The sequence below is a fragment of the Macrobrachium nipponense genome, chromosome 26 (genome assembly GCF_015104395.2).
Source record: "Macrobrachium nipponense isolate FS-2020 chromosome 26, ASM1510439v2, whole genome shotgun sequence".
Classification (NCBI taxonomy): domain Eukaryota; kingdom Metazoa; phylum Arthropoda; class Malacostraca; order Decapoda; family Palaemonidae; genus Macrobrachium; species Macrobrachium nipponense.
In genome coordinates this window covers 20880087-20898520 of record NC_087215.1, presented here as the reverse complement: position 1 = coordinate 20898520, position 18434 = coordinate 20880087, and the positions used below count along the sequence as shown (strand labels likewise).

General features: G+C 46.0%; 1 protein-coding gene across 10 annotated transcripts in view; it reads left to right on the top strand.

The window, feature by feature from the left end:
* Positions 1–507: 507 nt before the first annotated feature.
* LOC135200049 (uncharacterized) overlaps positions 508–18434 on the top strand; it is a 289020-nt gene continuing 271093 nt past the window's right edge. For 8 of the 10 annotated variants that reach the window (XM_064228292.1, XM_064228287.1, XM_064228290.1 and 5 more), the window contains exon 1: positions 508–613. The gene's annotated coding sequence lies outside the window, so the exon portion shown is untranslated. The remainder of the gene's footprint in view (positions 614–18434) is intronic. The other 2 variants (XM_064228285.1, XM_064228293.1) reach the window with 2 other exon arrangements.

Genomic DNA, 18434 nt, shown 5'->3' with positions numbered 1-18434 from the left:
TGTGATTTTATTATACTCTGTTTTTTTTTTTTCATCTGTCCATCCGCCTGTGGTGTTTTTGTATGGCAACACTGCGTCCGGGCTTTAGATAGGTACATCCAGCTTACATTCAACGATTAGAATAATATCCTATTTCGAATATTAGCGGTGTAATTCGCATACAGTAAATTATTAAAACACTTTTCAGTTGCAAATGTACGCCCAGATATCCTTTTATTTACCTAAAACTTACACATAACGTAACCATCTAAAGCCCGGGACGCAGTGTTACCATACAAAAACACCACAGGTGGGTGGACAGATGAAAAAAACAGAATATAGTCTCCCTTCATAAACACCGATACCGTCCTTTGTTACTGTTACTAACTTAATGGAATTCATTGTTATGGATAAAGAGTTTTAATTATTTACCTTGTCCGTGCAGTTCTTATTAACTTTTTTATGTTATATTATTTTTTAATTACATGTCATTTCTTTTAAATATTAGCGAGAAAAAATCTTGGCTTTGTGGGATTTGGCAACACTGCGAGTTGCGTTTGTCACGCCAAGGTACCTTTCACTTTGTTTGCGAATTGTGTCAGCTATGTGGTATGTATTGTTTTTGGTGTCATAGGTAGGTACTATCTTTGGTGCTCTTTGTTTGAGATTATTTAATTTCCTTGCATTTTTTGTTACGACCATCGTAGACGTAGAATTAAGGTCTGTAGGTGTAGAGAAGACCAGCCTTCTTGTGGCTGAAGCCCAGATGCTTTGTTGATAGCCTAGGTAGGCTAGCTACTACCTAAATATTTTTTCAATAGGCTAGGACGAGGGAATTTACATAACTTTCGGACATTAGTACTTTCGGTAAATGTCCGGGAGAAGGCCGCACCTGTTTTTCAAGTATTAACGACGAAAAACGTCAAAAAACGACCAGATTGGTGTTGCACATCGCATAGAAACATGAGGAAATGAATAAAAAAGAAACTAGGTAAGAGTTACTCTTACACACAAAATCTAAGCATAAACCTACTACTTCAATTATGGGGGATCCCAGTGGGGAACGGGGTTTTTGGGTGGGGGGAGGAGGAGAAAATGATTTTCGAGGCACTACCGAACCTTATACAACCACCTAACCTTACCTAGGGCCCTGTACCCCTACCTAGGCCTAGCGGGCACTACCTAATACATCCATCAAACCAAATCCAAAGTGATGGTACTGCTGTATACATCGTTATACTACCACCATTATAATATACTCTATAAATTAATGAAGCTTACCTTAAACTGTTTGTTGATGAAGATGTGCTGCTGCTTTGAGGAAAACGTGAAGCCGTTGCAAGGTTCCCTGACTTGCAAGTCCAACAGCTCCAGGGGAAGACAACATTAGATATGAAATGATAAAAAATCTACCAGATGAAAGCAAAACCTTCTTATTAGAAATTCTAATTGAATTATGGCACACTCTCAGCATACCTAAAACCTGGAAAGAATCTTTAGTAGTCATACCAGGCTTAAAACCAGGAAAAGACCCAGAGTCACCAAGCAGCTATAGGCCAATAGCCCTTACTAGTTGCCTAAGTAAGATATTTGAAAAAATGGTGAATAACAGATTAATATGGGTATTAGAAAATAAACCGCTATTGTCAAACAGACAGTTTTGGATTTAGGAAAAATAAAAGTACCATAGATCCCCTCTTAATGATTACAAGAGAGATACAAAATGCAATGGTTGGTAAAAAACAAACAATAGGAGTATTTTTTTTTATTTAGAGAAGGCATATGATACCACCTGGAGGGGAGGGATTTTAAACAAATTGATAGAATGGGGAATAGGAGGCAATTTATATGAATATATTAGGGAATTCCTATCTGAAAGATATATAAAAGTCAAAGTGGGGGCAGAAATCTCTGAATCATTTATCCAGGAGGAAGGAATTCCCCAAGACAGTGTATTAAGCGTGGCATTGTTTGCTATAGCAATACTAAATGAGATGATTGAAATGATCCCACCAGGAGTCCAAGGATCCCTTTTTGTAGATGACTTCGTCATATATAGTAGTGGTGAAAAAGCGCTGGACATAACCAACAGATTGCAAGCAGCCATAAATAGGATAAAAAAATGGGCCGATAACAAGGGTTTTAAATTTTCACCGCAAAAAACTAAAGCGGTCAGATTTACAAGATCAAGAAAACAGGAATTAATTCCTACTTATTCATAAACAATGATATAATTGAATATGATGATGAGATAAAATTCCTTGGTGTAATACTTGATAAAAAACTTACATATAAAGAACATATAGAACACCTGGCGATAAAAGTAAGAAAATCCTTAAATATAATAAAAGTAATTGCGCATAATGACTGGGGTGCTGATAGAACCTCTCTGATAAAAGTATATATGGCTATTGTCTAAGTAAACTTGATTATGCATGTCAAGTATATGGTAGTGCTTCTAAAACCTATTAACAAAAACTGGATGTCATACATAACATGGGTATTAGACTATGCACTGGAGCCTACAGAACTTCCCCCGTGGAAAGTCTGTATGTAGAAGCAGGAATAGATCCCCTGAAAGTACGAAGAGAAGAAATGGGATTAAAATATATAGCTAAAATAAATAACCTTAATGATAATCCAAACACCAAATATATGAAGAACATAAAAAATAATTATGACAATAAACCAAGAGCCTCTAAACCATTGGAGAATAGATTAAAACCTGATATAGAACATCAAAAATTAGGAACAAGTAGCATATCAAAAATAACCACTCCTAAAATACCTCCGTGGAGACATGCTAAAATAGAAATCTGTGAAAAATCATTTAATAAGAAGGTAACCGATGCACAATTAAAGAGTGAATTTCTGTCACACCAGGAAAAACATAAACGGGATATTAGTATTTATACAGATGGTTCCAAGTCGAAGGAGGGTGTAGGCTATGCTGTAGTAACAAAAAATATAAAAATAAGGGAAAAAATTCCCAAAATATGCTCGATATTCACTGCAGAGATAAATGCTATATTAGAGGCTATAAAACATACCTTTAGGGTGGGAAAGGCAAACGATACCTTTGTAATATACACGGATTCTTACAGTGCTTTAGAAGCGCTAAGACAATACACAGTTTCTCATCCCGTAATTGAAGAAATAAGGGAGTGGATAGATATAATAGTAAAACGGAAATCTATAAATATAAAATTGTGTTGGGTCCCTTCCCATGTGGGCATAAAGGGTAATGAAGAGGTGGATAAAGAAGCCAAAAAGGCAGTAAAAAAGGAGTCTATCAAAAAAATACAAATACCTTACAATGACATTAAAACAACAATAAATGAATGCTGTCAATCAAAATGGGAAAAAGAATGGCTAGAATTGAATCATAAATTAAAGCTTATTAAACCATCTTTAAAACCTTGGAATAGACAACAATGTCAAAGAAGGGAAGATGTCATATTAACAAGATTAAGAATAGGACATACATACTTGACACACAAATACTTGATGTTGCAAGGCGAGGAAAGACAGGCTCCTTACTGTGACCATTGTTGTACTCTGGTCACAGTCCGTCATCTGCTAACTGAATGCAATAAATTCGAAAGAAAACGAAGATCCAACAACATACAACATCCCACTTGAAGAACTATTGGGAGAAAATGCCCCACTTCAAAATATGGTAAATTATCTCAAAGAAATAAACCTGCTTTATATGATATAACACGTCTTATAATTTTGTACATGAACTTTCCTGTCAGACATACACTTAGCTTACGTCTCTGACGTCACGACAGAATTCAAAACTCGCGGCAAACGCGACAGGTAGGTCAGGTGATCTACCTTACCCGCCGCTGGGAAGCGGGTGTAAGAACCAACGTACCTTTCTTGCCAGATTTTTTCTGTCATCGGTGTCGACCACACCTGTTGTCGTAGGTACCTCTTGACAGTTGGATTCTTTTCTCGTTTTCGCCCTGGATTGTTTCTACGGACTTTTGGTGAAGTACCCGATCTTTTGGCTTGGCATTCGCGATTTGTGGACCGTTATTTGACTTTTCTTTGGATTTTTCTTTGGATTCATGATGTCTGATGTTGATACTAAGAAAACTGCTATGTTTAGAGTTTGTTGTATGACTGAGTGTAAGGTGAGGCTACCGAAAGCTGCGGTAGACCCTCACACAGTATGTTTGAAGTGTAGAGGGAATGAATGCACCTTTAATAATCCTTGTAATGAATATGAAAAGCTGAATGAGGATGAATGGAAGTCTTTGTCTTCCTACTTGAGGAAGCTTGAAAAGGATAAAGTTAGGAAAGCTTCTTCTAGGAGCAGTAGTGAATTCGCGGTATTAGCGAGTTGGATATAGATAATCCTATTTTAGAAGTAGCTCCTTTGTCAGTTTCAGCTCCTGCTCCCTGCACCGAAGCCGAAGATGCGCCTTCGGAAGTGGCCTCCATGAAAGCCACCATTTGCAGTATGGAGATGAAAATTAAACTTTTGTACATGCAACTTCCCCGGCAGATATATACTTAGCTATAGTCTCTGACGTCCCGACAGAATTCAAAACTCGCGGCACACGCGACAGGTAGGTCAGGTGACCAGCCCACTCCCGCCGCTGGGTGGCGGGAATAGGAACCATTCCCGTTTTCTAACCAGAATTTTTCTGTCGCCGGTAGCAACAACACCGTTGTTGGTACCTCCTGCTTTGGAATTCTTTTCTCGTTGGCCGAGGATTATCTGTTTGACCTTTGTGATGTACATTGATCTTTGGTTTTGGCATACGCTTATCATGGACCGTTTTTGGATTTTGGTTTGGATACTCTTTAAAATGTCTGACGTGGTACCTGTATTTAGAGTGTGTACGAAAGAAGAATGTAAGGTGAGGCTACCGAAAGCATCGGTGGATCCTCACACGGTCTGTAAAAAATGTAGGGGGAATGATTGTTCTGCGACTAACACCTGTCTGGAATGTGAGGGTTTAACGGAAGTGGAATGGAAGACCTTGGCTTCTTATGTAAGGAAACTTGAGAAAGATAGAGTTAGGAGGGCTTCCATCTGAAGCTCAAGTAGATCCTGCTCTATTGAGCAGGAAGTAGCTCCTAACTCTTCTGTTAATTCACCTGCTCATAGTTTGGTTTCAGCCCCTTCCCCCAGCAGCGAACCTGTAGATGCGTCTACGGAAATGGCTGCAATGAGAGCCTCAATAATCAACTTGAAATCGCAACTGCAAGCAATGAAGGAGACAGGTAAGCGCAGTGATTTGTGCAGTGTCCCCAGTGAAGTGGAGGGGGCGTCTGACCGACTCCGCATTGCTCCTAGGCCTAGACCTCTTTCAGACTCCCATGACCAAGGGAGGAGGAATGTCGAAAGCCGCAAGGGGGATGTAGAGTATTCCCAACGGTCAGGCGTCCCTTCGGCAGATCCTGTAGCCGCTTCCCAGGCTGCCAAGGACAGCCACTGCAAAAGCGTCCTCAGGAAGTGCTTTCGGACTCAGACTCTTCGTCTCCAAGAAGAGGATGGAGTTCTGCCTCTAAATCGCGTCCTCTTAAGAGAACCTGGAAAACGCCAGCAAGCGAAGCGTTGCATTCCAGTCCTGAACCTTTTCCGAAGTATTCTCCTGCTCGTAAGAAGAGAGCTACGAGATCTCCTGACTCTTCTCCGGAAGGTTTCGCGCACAAGACGAAGGAAGTCTTGGTAGGACTCCAGCAGCAGTTGTCTGCCTTAGTAGGAGTTCTTTCTGAAGGCTCTTCTAGGAAGAAAGACGTTTCTCTTCCCATCAAGAGTTCTGTTAGGAGAGCCTCAGAGAGTAGGCGCCCTGGCGTTAGCAGACACTCCTCGCCTGAAAGGTTTTCGTCCCCAGCGAGACCTTCTTCAGTTGGATATGACAGGACTCGTGTGTCCTCTCCTGCTAAGAACGCTAATCGGAAACTCCCTACGAGCAAGAGTTCTCCCAGGAGTTTTTCTAGAGGCGATTACGCCTCTCATGGCAAGTATCAGGAGCCTGATTCGCGGATTTCTCGTGAGAGAATTCGTTCGGCTAAGAGCTCCGGGAGAGAAGAGAGCCCCTCTCTTTTCAGAGCTCCGCAAGAAGGAAGGAGCGTTCGTTCGTCCTCTAGACTTTTCCCGAAGGAACAACCCTCTCCCTCTGGCAAGTACCCAGGAATCAGGAGTCCCGTAGGATCTTATAGATATCCTTCTAAGGACGCAAGAGTATCGCCGAATAGGCGCCTCGATTTGGACAAGTGTTCTTCGCCTCCCAGGAGGTATAGGAGAGAATCTAGCGCCTCTCCGAATGGACGCAAAGGGAAAAGGAGCTATTCGCCTGCTAGACGCAGTTACCAGGATGCAAACGTCTCCGCTACTGGACTACGGGAACAAAGGGTTCTCCTTTCTCCTCGCAGGCGCATTTCGCCTTCCAGGCATCCTCATCAGGACGCAAATGCCTCTCCTTCTTGGACCAGGCATCCTCACCAGGACGCAAGCGCCTCTCCTTCTTGGCCCAGGCGCACTCACCAGGACGCAAGCGCCTCTCCTTCTTGGCGCCAGGAACAGAATGTTCTCCTTTTCTCCTGCAGGCGCTCTTCGCCTCACAGGCGTCTGATTCAGGACGCAAGCGCCTCTCCTAGCAGGCGCAAGGAGCAGAGCAGAAGCCCGAGTATGGGGAAGCTCCAGGACTCGTGCAGGAAGGAGGATAGAAACAAGGTTTCGGATATCCAACAAGGGGACATTGATTCTCCTACAGATAAGATTCACGAAAGAAAAAGGCTTCTTTCTCCGGATCGGTCTCCTGAAAAGGCAAAGCCCTCTTCGCCTGCATCGCTTTTGGAAGAAGTTTCGGAAGAAGAGATCTCCAAAGATGCAGGAGTTTCGGACTATAAGAGACTTGCTTCTCTTTCTTTTGTTGGCAAGTGTTTAGGAGACTCGCTACGCCCGTCGGATCCCCCTTCTCCGGGATCTTTATTATCTAGTACGAAACTGTCGAAGTCCTCCTCCTTCGTCAGGATGACCCCTACTCTTTCTATGAGAAAGTCTCTGAAGAGCCTCGAGAGCTGGCTCAGATCTAAGAAGGAAGCGGGGAAGACGGTATTCGCTTGTCCTCCTTCCAAGCTGACGGGAAAACCAGGTATGTGGTATGACACCAAGGAGCCAATGGGCCTGGGACTCCCTTCGTCCTCAGATGCGGACTTTTCCGCTCTTGTAGATTCTTCAAGACGACGCTCTCTGCATTCTGCAAAAGCCTCTTGGGGAATGTGTGAGGTTGATCATCTCATCAAGGGCCTGTTCAAGACTCTCGAAGTCTTTTAACTTCATGGACTGGGCTTTGGGAGTTTTAGCCAAGAAGTCTCAAGAACCAGACTTCGTTACCATGGAAGAGTTGGGCAGCGTATTAACTTGCCTAGACAAGGCGGTTATGGATGGCTCCAATGAAGTGGCATCCCTTTTTGGATCCTGTATATTGAAGAAGAGGGCAGTGTTTAGCTCCTTCTTAACGAAATCTGTTTCGCCTCTGCAGAGATCCTCCCTGTTATACGCGCCCCTCTCTAGTCACCTTTTTCCTCAGGAAATAGTGAGGGATATATCGAAGACCTTATCAGAAAAGGCCACACAGGACCTGTTGGCCCAGTCAGCAAAAAGGCTAAAACCTGCTGTTCAGGTTTCAAAGAAGGAGAAAGTTCCCTTCCAGCAACCCTTTCGGGGAAGGTCTGCCCTAGATCTTCTCTCAGAAGTAGACGATCGGAGAAGAGAGGAAGGTCTTCTCGAAGGCCGTTCGTCAAGACCCAGTGAGACTGCGGTCCTCAGACAAAAGTGGGTGCCAGGCTTCTAAACTTTTACGAAACTTGGGCACAGAAAGGTGCCGATGCCTGGTCCCTATCCATCCTAAAGAAAGGATATTTAATCCCCTTCAGGGAAAAACCTCCCTTGACTACAACTCCAAGGGAGTTGACAGCAAACTACAAGGATTCTGTCAAGTAACAAGCCCTTCTACATCAAGTGGAGCAGATGCTTTACAAGGAAGCCATAGAGGAAGTAAAAGATCTCTCTTGTCAGGGGTTTTACAATCGCCTGTTCTTGGTTCCGAAAAGTTCAGGAGGTTGGAGGCCAGTTCTGGACGTGAGCGCCCTGAACGTGTTCGTAGCAAAGAGGAAGTTCACAATGGAGACGACAGCCTCGGTGTTAGCAGCCGTGCGTCCAGGGGACTGGATGGTATCCCTGGACCTGCAGGATGCTTATTTCCACGTGCCAATACACCCGTCTTCCAGGAAATACCTCAGATTTATGGCTCAAGGAAGAGTATTTCAATTTCGGGCCCTATGCTTCGGACTCTCAACAGCCCCTCAAGTATTCACAGGACTGATGAAAAATGTGGCTCACTGGCTTCATCTCGAAGGGATTCGAATATCCTTGTATCTAGACGACTGGCTGATACGAGCACAGTCGCGAGTCAGATGTCTGGAGGACTTAAAGCTGACACTGGAGTTAACACAGTCCTTGGGACTGTTGGTAAACCTCGAGAAATCCCAGATGATTCCCCAGCAGAACATTGTTTATCTGGGGATTTGGATGGATTCTCGGGGTTTCATACAATCAACTTACCTGTCAGATATATACATAGCTAAGACTCCGTCGTCCCCGACAGAAATTCAAATTTCGCGCCACTCGCTACAGGTAGGTCAGGTGATCTACCGGCCTGCCCTGGGCGGCAGGACTAGGAACCATTCCCGTTTTCTACTCATATATTTTCTGTCGCCGGTGGTATCAACATCGTTGCTGCCACCTCTTGACTGGAATTCGCTTTTCTAGACAATTGATCATCTTTTTGTGGACTTTTGGTGACGTACCTGGATCGTTGTTTTGGCATTCGCTACTGTGGACTGGATTTGGACTTGCTTTTGATTTTTCTTCAAGAATGTCTGATTCAAGTGGTTGTGTGAGAATGTGTGTGAATGTAGGCTGCAAGGTGAGGATACCGAAAGCTTCGGTTGATCCTCACACTGTATGTCGCAAATGTAGGGGTTTTGATTGTTCTATTTCTAACACCTGTCATGAGTGTGAGAGGTTGAATGTTGAGGAATGGAAGACTCTAACTTCTTACTTGAAGAAGTTAGAAAGGGATAGAGTCAGAAGGGCTGCATCTAAGATTGCGGGTAGTAGTACAAGGCCTATTGAGCCTTTGGATAATTCTAACTCTTCTCTTAATTATGGTTCTAATTTTGTATCAGGGCCCTCACTGGCTTTACATTCAGATTCGGCCTCGGAAATTGCTGAACTGAAAGCTACTCTTCACAGGATGAGATCCAAAATGGCTACCATGAAAGGTAAGGACTGTGAAAGTGATTATAGTGAAGTGAGTGTCCCCAGTGTTGTGGAGGGGCGTCTGACCGTCTCTGCGACGCTCCCAGGCCTAGACCTCTTCCAAGCTCCCAAGCCCAGAGGAGAAGGAAAGTCGAAAGCCGTACGGAGGTTGTGGAGAATTCCCCCCGGTCAGGCATCCCTTCAGCAGGCGCTGTATATAGACAGACTGCTCAGGACCGCTATCGGAAAAGCGTCCTCAGAGAGTGCTTCTCTTCGTCCGCTTCTCCCTCTCCTAAACGAGGGTGGAAGGATTCGGACTTGTCCAGGCCCCTGAAAAGGCACTGGAGAGATCCTGTGTTGGATTCAAGCCCAGAACGCTTTTCGGAAGAAGCGCCTCCTTCCATCAAGAAGGCGAAGAGGGTTTTGACGTCCATGATGTGGGCAAAACTCCTTCGAGGTCTCCCCTCCCGTTCAAGAAGACGCAGGAGAGGCTTCCAAGAGGATCATTTTGGCGGTGCAGGAACAGCTATCCGCCTTGGTAGGAGTCCTTTCGAAGGATCCTCCTCGTAAGAAAGACGTGAGACTGCGGTCAAGAAGACTCGTCTTCCTTCTCCCGCCAGGAGTGAGGCTCCTTTGGGACGTGAGTCTTTTGAGATTTACTCGGATAGAGACTCTTTGGACGATTTTGATTCGCCAGACAAGCGCGTCGCGCCAGTCAAGCGCGAGGCGTCCTACAGACGAGAAGCGTCTTCTAGGATTAGAGTGTCAGACAAGCGAGAAACGCTTTACAGACGCGAGGTAACAACCAGGCGTGAGGATTCAGCCAAGCGCGAGGCGCCAGACAAGCATCCTGACATACAAGGATGTGGCACCAGAAAGGCGCGAGACTCCAACCAGGCGCGAGGCGTCAGTCAGGCGCGAGAGCTTTGAGAGGCGCGAGACATCAGTCAGGCGCGAGGCGCCAGCCAAGCGCGAGGAGTCAGCCAGGCGCGAGACGCCAGCCAGGCGCGAGGATGGAGTCAGCCAGGCGCGAGACGCCAGCCAGGCGCGAGGCGCCAGCCAAGTACGAAGAGCCAGCCAAACATAGGAGCTCTTTACACTCTCTTAGCCCCTCTCCTATTAGGAGTTTGTCTCCCGTAGAGAGAGTTTTTGGACAGGAAGACCCGGAACGGGAAGTGGCCTCTCCTTCTGATCCAATTTTAGAAGAGGACTCAGAGGACGAGACTCACGGCAAAGAAGGGCTGTCTAACTACAAAGTTTTGACAGCTCTCCTCCTCCAGGAATACGGAGATGCATTGATCCCTGCCGCTCCTCCTTCGCCTCGTTCACTTTTTTCATGCTCTAAGACGCCGAAATCGTCGGCTTTCTTGAAGATGAGACCGACGATTTCTATGAAGAGAGCTCTTCAATCGCTGGATAGCTGGATGCTAACCAAGAAAGAGCTAGTAAGGACAGTGTTTTGCATACCTCCCGCTAGACTTATGGGCAAGAGAGGCATTTGGTACCAGACTGGGGAGAATATGGGTCTCACACTCCCAGCTTCAGCTGAAGCTGACTTTTCCAGTCTGGTAGATGCATCCAGGAGACATAGCCTTCACACTGCTAAGATTACTTGGGGTCTTTCAGAGTTGGATCATCTCCTCAAGGGACTTTTTCACATTCTAGAAGTCTTTAACTTCCTAGATTGGTCCCTTGGGGTGATGTCCAAGAAGGCTCATGCCCCTGAAGGGCTAGAGCCGGACGTACTCCTTGCAATTTTGTCCTGTATTGACAAGGCGGTACAGGACGGCTCAGGGGAAGTTTCTTCCTTATTTGGAGCAGGTCTCTTGAAGAAGAGATCTGTTTTTAGCGCTTTCTTGACGAAAGCAGTATCCCATTCGCAAAGAGCAGCCTTGTTATTCGCCCCTAGGTCTGATTTTCTGTTCCCTTCACAGTTGGTGAGGGATATTTCCCGATCTCTGACGGAGAAAGCGACACAGGATCTTCTCCTGCAATCTTCCAGGAAGAAGAGACCAGTGATGGTGGGAGAAAAGAAAGGGGTGTCTACTCCTGTTCGGCCCTTTCGAGGAGGCCCTCCCGCTAGAGTTACCGCTAAAAGGAAAACGACCGAGAAGAGAGGTCGAGCCTCGTTCCGCCCCTTTAAAAGGGGAAAGTGAAGTGGCGCTCCTCCAAACACCAGTAGGTGCCAGGCTCCGGGGATTTGCGGAAGCCTGGACTCTCATAGACACAGACGCTTGGTCGATGTCTGTGCTTCAGAAGGGATACCTCATTCCTTTCCTGGACAATCCTCCCCTGACGTCAACTCCGAGGGAATTGTCCGCCAATTACAAGGACCCTGTGTTGAAAGATACTCTTCAACAAATGGTGGATCAGATGTGGGACAAGAGAGCTATAGAACTAGTGCTGGATCAAAGCTCCCCAGGGTTTTACAATCGTCCTTTTTCTTGGTTGCGAAAGCCTCGGGGGCTGGAGACCAGTTCTGGATGTCAGCGCTCTGAACAAGTTTGTTCAGAAACAGAAGTTCTCCATGGAAACCTCTGCTTCAGTCCTTGCGGCTCTTCGCCAAGGGGATTGGATGGTGTCTCTGGATCTCCAGGACGCCTATTTTCACGTCACGATCTTCGTCGAAGAAGTACCTCCGTTTCATGACTGGGGGAAGGATCTTCCAATTCAGAGCCTTGTGTTTCGGCCTGTCTACGGCGCCTCAGGTTTTTCACGAGCCTTATGAAAAATGTGGCGAGATGGCTTCATCTCAAAGGAATCAGTATTTCTCTGTACCTAGACGACTGGCTTATCAGAGCAAAGTCAGAGAAACAGTGTTTGGAGGACCTGACTGTGACACTAAACCTGATAAAGACCTTAGGATTACTCGTGAACCTCGAGAAGTCCCAACTGATCCCCAGCCAGAACTTGGTCTATCTGGGGATTCGGATGGATTCTCGGGGTTTTCGAGTATTTCCTTCTCAAGAGAGACTAACGAGAGGTTTAGAAAAAGTCTCTCTCTTCCTAAGGAAGGAACGTACTTCGGCGAGGGAATGGTTGAGCCTGTTAGGGACCCTTTCCTCGCTCGAACAGTTCTTTCATCTAGGAAGACTTCATCTCCGTCCTCTTCAGTTCTTCCTCAGAAGTTCGTGGTGGAAACATGAAGACAGGACTCCTCTCGGGACAGTTTCCCCATTCCCAGATCTGATTGAAACGCCATTTAGAATGGTGGTTACTCCCACTGAGGGAAACAAGGGTACTTCCCTGGAAATACAGAGCCCAAACCTTGTATTGTTTTCCGACGCGTCGGAAAAAGGTTGGGGAGCAACTTTGGGAAAGAGAGAGGTGTCAGGCACTTGGAATGCTCTTCAAGTGTCCTGGCACATAAACTGCAAAGAACTGTTGGCTGTACACCTAGCTCTAAAGAGCTTCGAACCGTTAGTGAGGCAACAAAATAGTACAAGTGAATGCGGACAATACAACCACTCTTGCATACATTCGGAAGCAAGGAGGTACTCACTCGTATGCCCTTTACGAACTCGCAAGAGACCTGCTGTTGTGGACATCGCAAAGGAACATCTCTCTATTGACGAGGTTCGTTCAGGGAGTAAGGAACATGAGAGCGGTACAGGCTGAGCAGGAGGAATCAGGTCCTTCATACCGAATGGACCCTCCACTCAGACGTTTGCCGCAATCTCTGGTCTCTTTGGGGGACTCCTCATGTCGACCTCTTTGCCACGTTCCTCTCGAAGAGACTGGAAGTCTTCTGTTCAGTAGTGGAAGACCCCAGAGCTCTAGCAGTAGACGCCTTCCTGCTAGATTGGTCTCAGGTAGACGTTTACGCATTTCCCCCATTCAAGATTCTGGGCAAGTGCTCAGGAAGTTTGTGACTTCAAAGGGGACAAGAATGACCCTTATAGCCCCCTTTTGGCCAGCTCAAGAGTGGTTCCCAGAGGTACTGGAGTGGATAGTAGACTTCCCCAGATCCCTTCCACAAAGGAAGGATCTTCTCAGACAACCACACTTCGAGAGGTTTCATCAAAACCTCCCCGCTCTCGCTCTGACTGCCTTTCGACTATCGAAAGACTTGTCAGAGCGAGAGGCTTTTCTAGCAAAGCAGCAAGCTCGATCGCTAGAGCCCGGAGAACTTCCACTATCCGGGTTTACCAATCCAAGTGGGAAGTTTTTAGAAGGTGGTGTAAGTCGAAGAAGTTGTCCTCCTCCAGTACCTCTGTAACAGAAATAGCTGATTTTCTGTTATTTCTGAGAGAAGAATCGCGTCTCTCCGTAGCCACGATAAAGGGCTATAGGAGTATGCTATCGGCCGTCTTTAGGAATAGAGGCCTAGATTTGGGAAACGATAAAGATCTACATGATCTGATTAGGTCTTTTGAGACCAAGAAGTCTAAGATTACTTCTCCCCCTAACTGGAATCTAGACGTAGTGCTGAAGTTCTTGTCTTCAGAGAGATTTGAACCCCTACATTTGGCCTCGTTTCGTGATATAACGAGAAAATGTTTATTTCTTTTGTCACTGGCGACGGCGAAAAGAGTTAGTGAACTGCACGCCCTTAGTGACAAAGTCGGGTTCAATATAGATTCAGCCATCTGTTCCTTCAAGGAATTATTCTTGGCGAAGAATGAAAATCCTTCGAATCCCTGGCCGAGAAACTTCGAGGTAAAAGGATTATCGGGTCTCGTCGGCAGGGAACCGGAGAGGTCTCTTTGCCCAGTAAGGGCGTTAAAGTTTTACTTACAGAAAAAGAAACAGTTGGGAGGTTCTAGACAAGGTCTTTGGTGCTCAGTGAAGGATCCATCAAGACCTATGTCTAAGAATGCTTTAGCCTTTTTTGTCAGGAACGTAATTACGGACGCTCATAAGGCTTGCACGGATGATTCTTTCAAACTCCTGAGAGTAAGAGCTCATGAAGTGAGAGCAGTGGCGACGTCTCTCTCTTTTCAGAGAAATATGTCACGCTGAAGAATATCTTGGAAGCGACATATTGGAGATGTAATTCTGTGTTTGCTTCTCACTATTTGAAGGACGTGCGTGTGACCTATGAAAAATGTTTTTCCTTAGGTCCTTTTGTGTCTGCGGGCACAATCCTGGGTACAGGAGCTGACAACAATCCTTAATTTTTACTACTTAAGTCTAATAGATATGTTCTAGACTTTCTGCTGAACAAGTGCAGATACCGCACAGGCGGCCAGTCACTTCCGTTCAGTAAGGAACTCTTGTGATATCTTTTAGTAGATGAGTATTTTTTTTTTTTTTTTTTTAAATTATGTGTGCGTGGCATTTGGTTTGAGTTACGGTTGTGCAAAGAGTTGGGGATAACTCGGAGCAATTTTTATACTAACATGGTGGTTAGGATCAGGTGGTCGGGATTGGTTGTGTGCTCCTTAATAAGGTGTGTTGTCATATAAGTGGATCAGCACCCATTGACAAAGTCCTTTCAGGCTCTGCCGAGTAAGTGGATAAGACCCCTTCGGCAGACCCACAAGAATTCTTGGCCATAGATCACATATCTCGCTAAAGTTTCTTGAGGTGATGCAGACTATGGGGCAAACACCCACGAAGTCTACCACCTATCAGGTAGGAACCAAGGTTTTATTTATACCTACAACAGATGTTGCTTTTACCTGTCTATTCCAGTAGTAGCTGTCTCTTACCCTCCACCGAAGGGTGCCAATCAGCTATGTATATATCTGACAGGTAAGTTGATTGTTGAAAATGAAAATGATTGGTTAAATAATACAATAAAGTTTCAATACATACTTAACCTGGCAGAGATAATACGATTAGGGCCCACCCAGCCTCCCCGCAAGGAGACAGGTGGAAGAGAAAAATATATGAGTAGAAAACGGGAATGGTTCCTAGTCCTGCCGCCAGGGCAGGCCGGTAGATCACCTGACCTACCTGTAGCGAGTGGCGCGAAATTTGAATTTCTGTCGGGGACGACGGAGTCTTAGCTAGTATATATCTGCCAGGTAAGTATGTATGAAACTTTATTGTTATATAACAATATCATTTTCATGTATTTCCATCACAGGAAAGACAGAACCGCTGCTTGGAAAAAGTAGCAACCTTCCTAGAGAAAGAACAATGTTCCGCGAGGGAATGGATGAGTCTTCTGGGGACCCTTTCCTCGTTGGAACAGTTCATTTCTCTAGGAAGGCTTCACCTAAGGCCTTTACAGTTCTATCTAAGAGAACATTGGGATCAGAGATCCCAAAATCTGTCCGATTCCTTCCAGATCACGAAGGAAATAAAAGAGGACCTTCGTTGGTGGATGAATCCGTGCAGGATCAACGAAGGAGTATCCCTTCATGTTCCAAACCCTCGGCTAGTGTTGTATTCCGACGCCTCAGATGCGGGGTGGGGAGCCACTCTAGGGACGAGAGAAGTGTCAGGCACCTGGAGGGAGAACAGGTGTCCCTGGCACATCAATATGAAGGAATTAGCAGCGATTCACCTGTCTCTCATACACTTCGAGGCTCAGATCTCAGGTTCAGTCCTACAGATCAATTCGGACAACACAACAGACTTAGCTTACATCAAGACGCAAGGAGGGACACTCGTTCCACCTTTTACAAAAAAAGGCAAGAGAACTACTGCTTTGGGCAGAAGAGAGAAGAATCACTCTCTTGACGAGATTCATTCAAGGGGACAAAAATGTAAGAGCCGACCTTCTGAGCAGGAGAGACAAGTACTGCCTACAGAATGGACGTTGCATCAGGAGGTATGCAACAGACTATGGAACCTCTGGGAGAGATCAAATATAGATCTTTTTGCCACCCATTGGAACAACAGGCTGGGAAAGTTACTGCTCCCCGATCGCCGACCCAAGGGCATTTCGGTGGACGGCCTTCTCCTCGATTGGTCCAGAATAGACGGGTATGCTTTTCCTCGTTCAAGATCATATCGGAAGTAGTAAGGAAGTTTGCAGCAGCAGAGGGAGCCAAACTGACCCTATAGCCCCGTTCTGGCCAGCGCAAAACTGGTACACAGAGGTGCTGGGATGGATAGTAGACTTTCCGAGATCTCTCCCAAACAGGAGCGATCTTCTCAGACAACCCCACTTCGAACAGGTATCACAAAAACCTGCCCGCTCTCGCTCTAACTGCCTTCAGACTATCGAAGGACTTGTCAGAACGAGAGGTTTTCATACAATCAACTTACCTGTCAGATATATACATAGCTAAGACTCCGTCGTCCCCGACAGAAATTCAAATTTCGCGCCACTCGCTACAGGTAGGTCAGGTGATCTACCGCATGCCCTGGGTGGCAGGACTAGGAACCATCCCCGTTTTTCTATCATATTTCTCTGTCGCCGGTGGTATCAACATTGTTGTTATTACCTCCTGACTTGGATTCCTTTTTCAACACTTTGATCAGCGTTTTCGACTTTTGGTGACCTATTTGGATCGTGTTTTTGGCATTCGCTACTGTGGACTGTTTTTGGAATAACTCTTTGGATTTTTCTCAGTATGTCTGATTCTAATGTGAGTGTGAGAATGTGTGTGAATGTAGGCTGCGGGTGAGGATACCGAAAGCTTCGGTTGATCCTCACACTGTATGCCGTAAATGTAGGGGGGTGCAGTGTTCTGCTATTAACACTTGTAAGGAATGCGAGAGTTTGAATGCAGAAGAATGGAAGTGGACTTGACTTCTTATTTGAAGAAGTTAGAGAGGGATAGAGTTAGAAGGCTGAAAGGTGTGAATTCAAGGCCTATTGAGCCTTTCAATGATAATTCTAACCCTACTACTGTAGATTCTCCCTATAAATCTCATTCTCAGAGTGTCTTTTCGGATTCGGCATCGGAAATCGCCAATCTGAAAGCGACGATTCGAGACATGAAGTCCAAGATGGCGGACTCGAAAGGTAAGGCTAGTGATAGTGAAAATTTTAGTGAAGTGAGCCCTATCAGTGTTGTGGAGGGGGCGTTTGATCGTCCCTGCGGCGCTCCCCAGGCCTAGACCTCTTCCAAGCTCACATGCCCAGAGGAGAAGGAAAAGTCGAAAGCCTTAAGGAGGTCGGGGGGAATCCCCAACGGTCAGACGTCCCTTGCAGCTAGCTTTGCTTCATGGCAGCCAGCTCAAGGGCGCTATAGAAAAAGCGTCCTTCGCGAGTGTTTCTCGTCCTCTCCCTCTCCCTCACCTAAACGAGGGTGGAAGGAGTCGAACTTATCGAGACCGCTGAAGCGTCATATGAAGCAGCAAGACATTGATTTTTCTAGCCCGGAGCGCTTCGTCGGATGACGCCCCGTCGGCTATTAAGAAGGCGAAGGTGGCGTCAACGTCACCTGACGCTTACGAGGAAGTACCCCATCATGCTTCTTCCCGAGTGATGACGAAAGGCGTCAGGCACTAGACGTAGGAGAAGCGTCAAGGAAGATCATTATGGCGGTGCATGGAACAACTGTCATCTCTTGTGGGAGTTTTAGCGCCCCGTCGGAAGGACGTGACGCTTCCTATTAAGAAGTCTCGTCCTCTCGCACCTGCTCGGAAGTCGTCTTTAGAAGTGAAGCGTTCAAATCAAGAGGAGCTTAGACGTGACGCTCCGTCCAAGATTGTGACGCCGAGTAGGAAGCCCTTAGAAAAGCGAAGCGTCTTCCAAACGCGAAGCGTCATCCTAAACGTCAACAAGAGACGTCATACATGACGCTCGGAGAGCGGGAAGAACGTCATACATGACGTCTTCTAAAGCGCGAGAGAAGCCAGCAGGTTGCGTGTGACGCCTTCCAAGTCGATCAGAACGGGAAAAAGGAAAGACTTTCATTCCCTTAGCCCCTCTCCGATCAGGAGTTTGTCTCCCCCAGAAGAGGAAAGTTCTGAAAGGAGAACAGAAACTCAGGATTATCACGAGTTCGAACGAAACTCGGATGATGACGATCTTGGAAGAGAGGGCTTGTCCAACTATAAGGTGTTGACTACCTGCTTCTGGAGGAATACGGAGACGAGTTGACTCCGGCTGCTCCTCTTCTCCGCGCTCGCTCTTTTCGAGTGCGAAGGGCGAAGAAGACTTCGTCTTTTCTGAAGATGAAGCCCACCATCTCGATGAAGCGGGCTTTACACGCTTAGACGCCTGGATGAAGTCGAAGAAAGACTTAACCAGGACAGTATTTTGCATGCCTCCAGCAAGGTTAGCTCGGGAAAAGAGGCATATGGTACAAGACGGGGG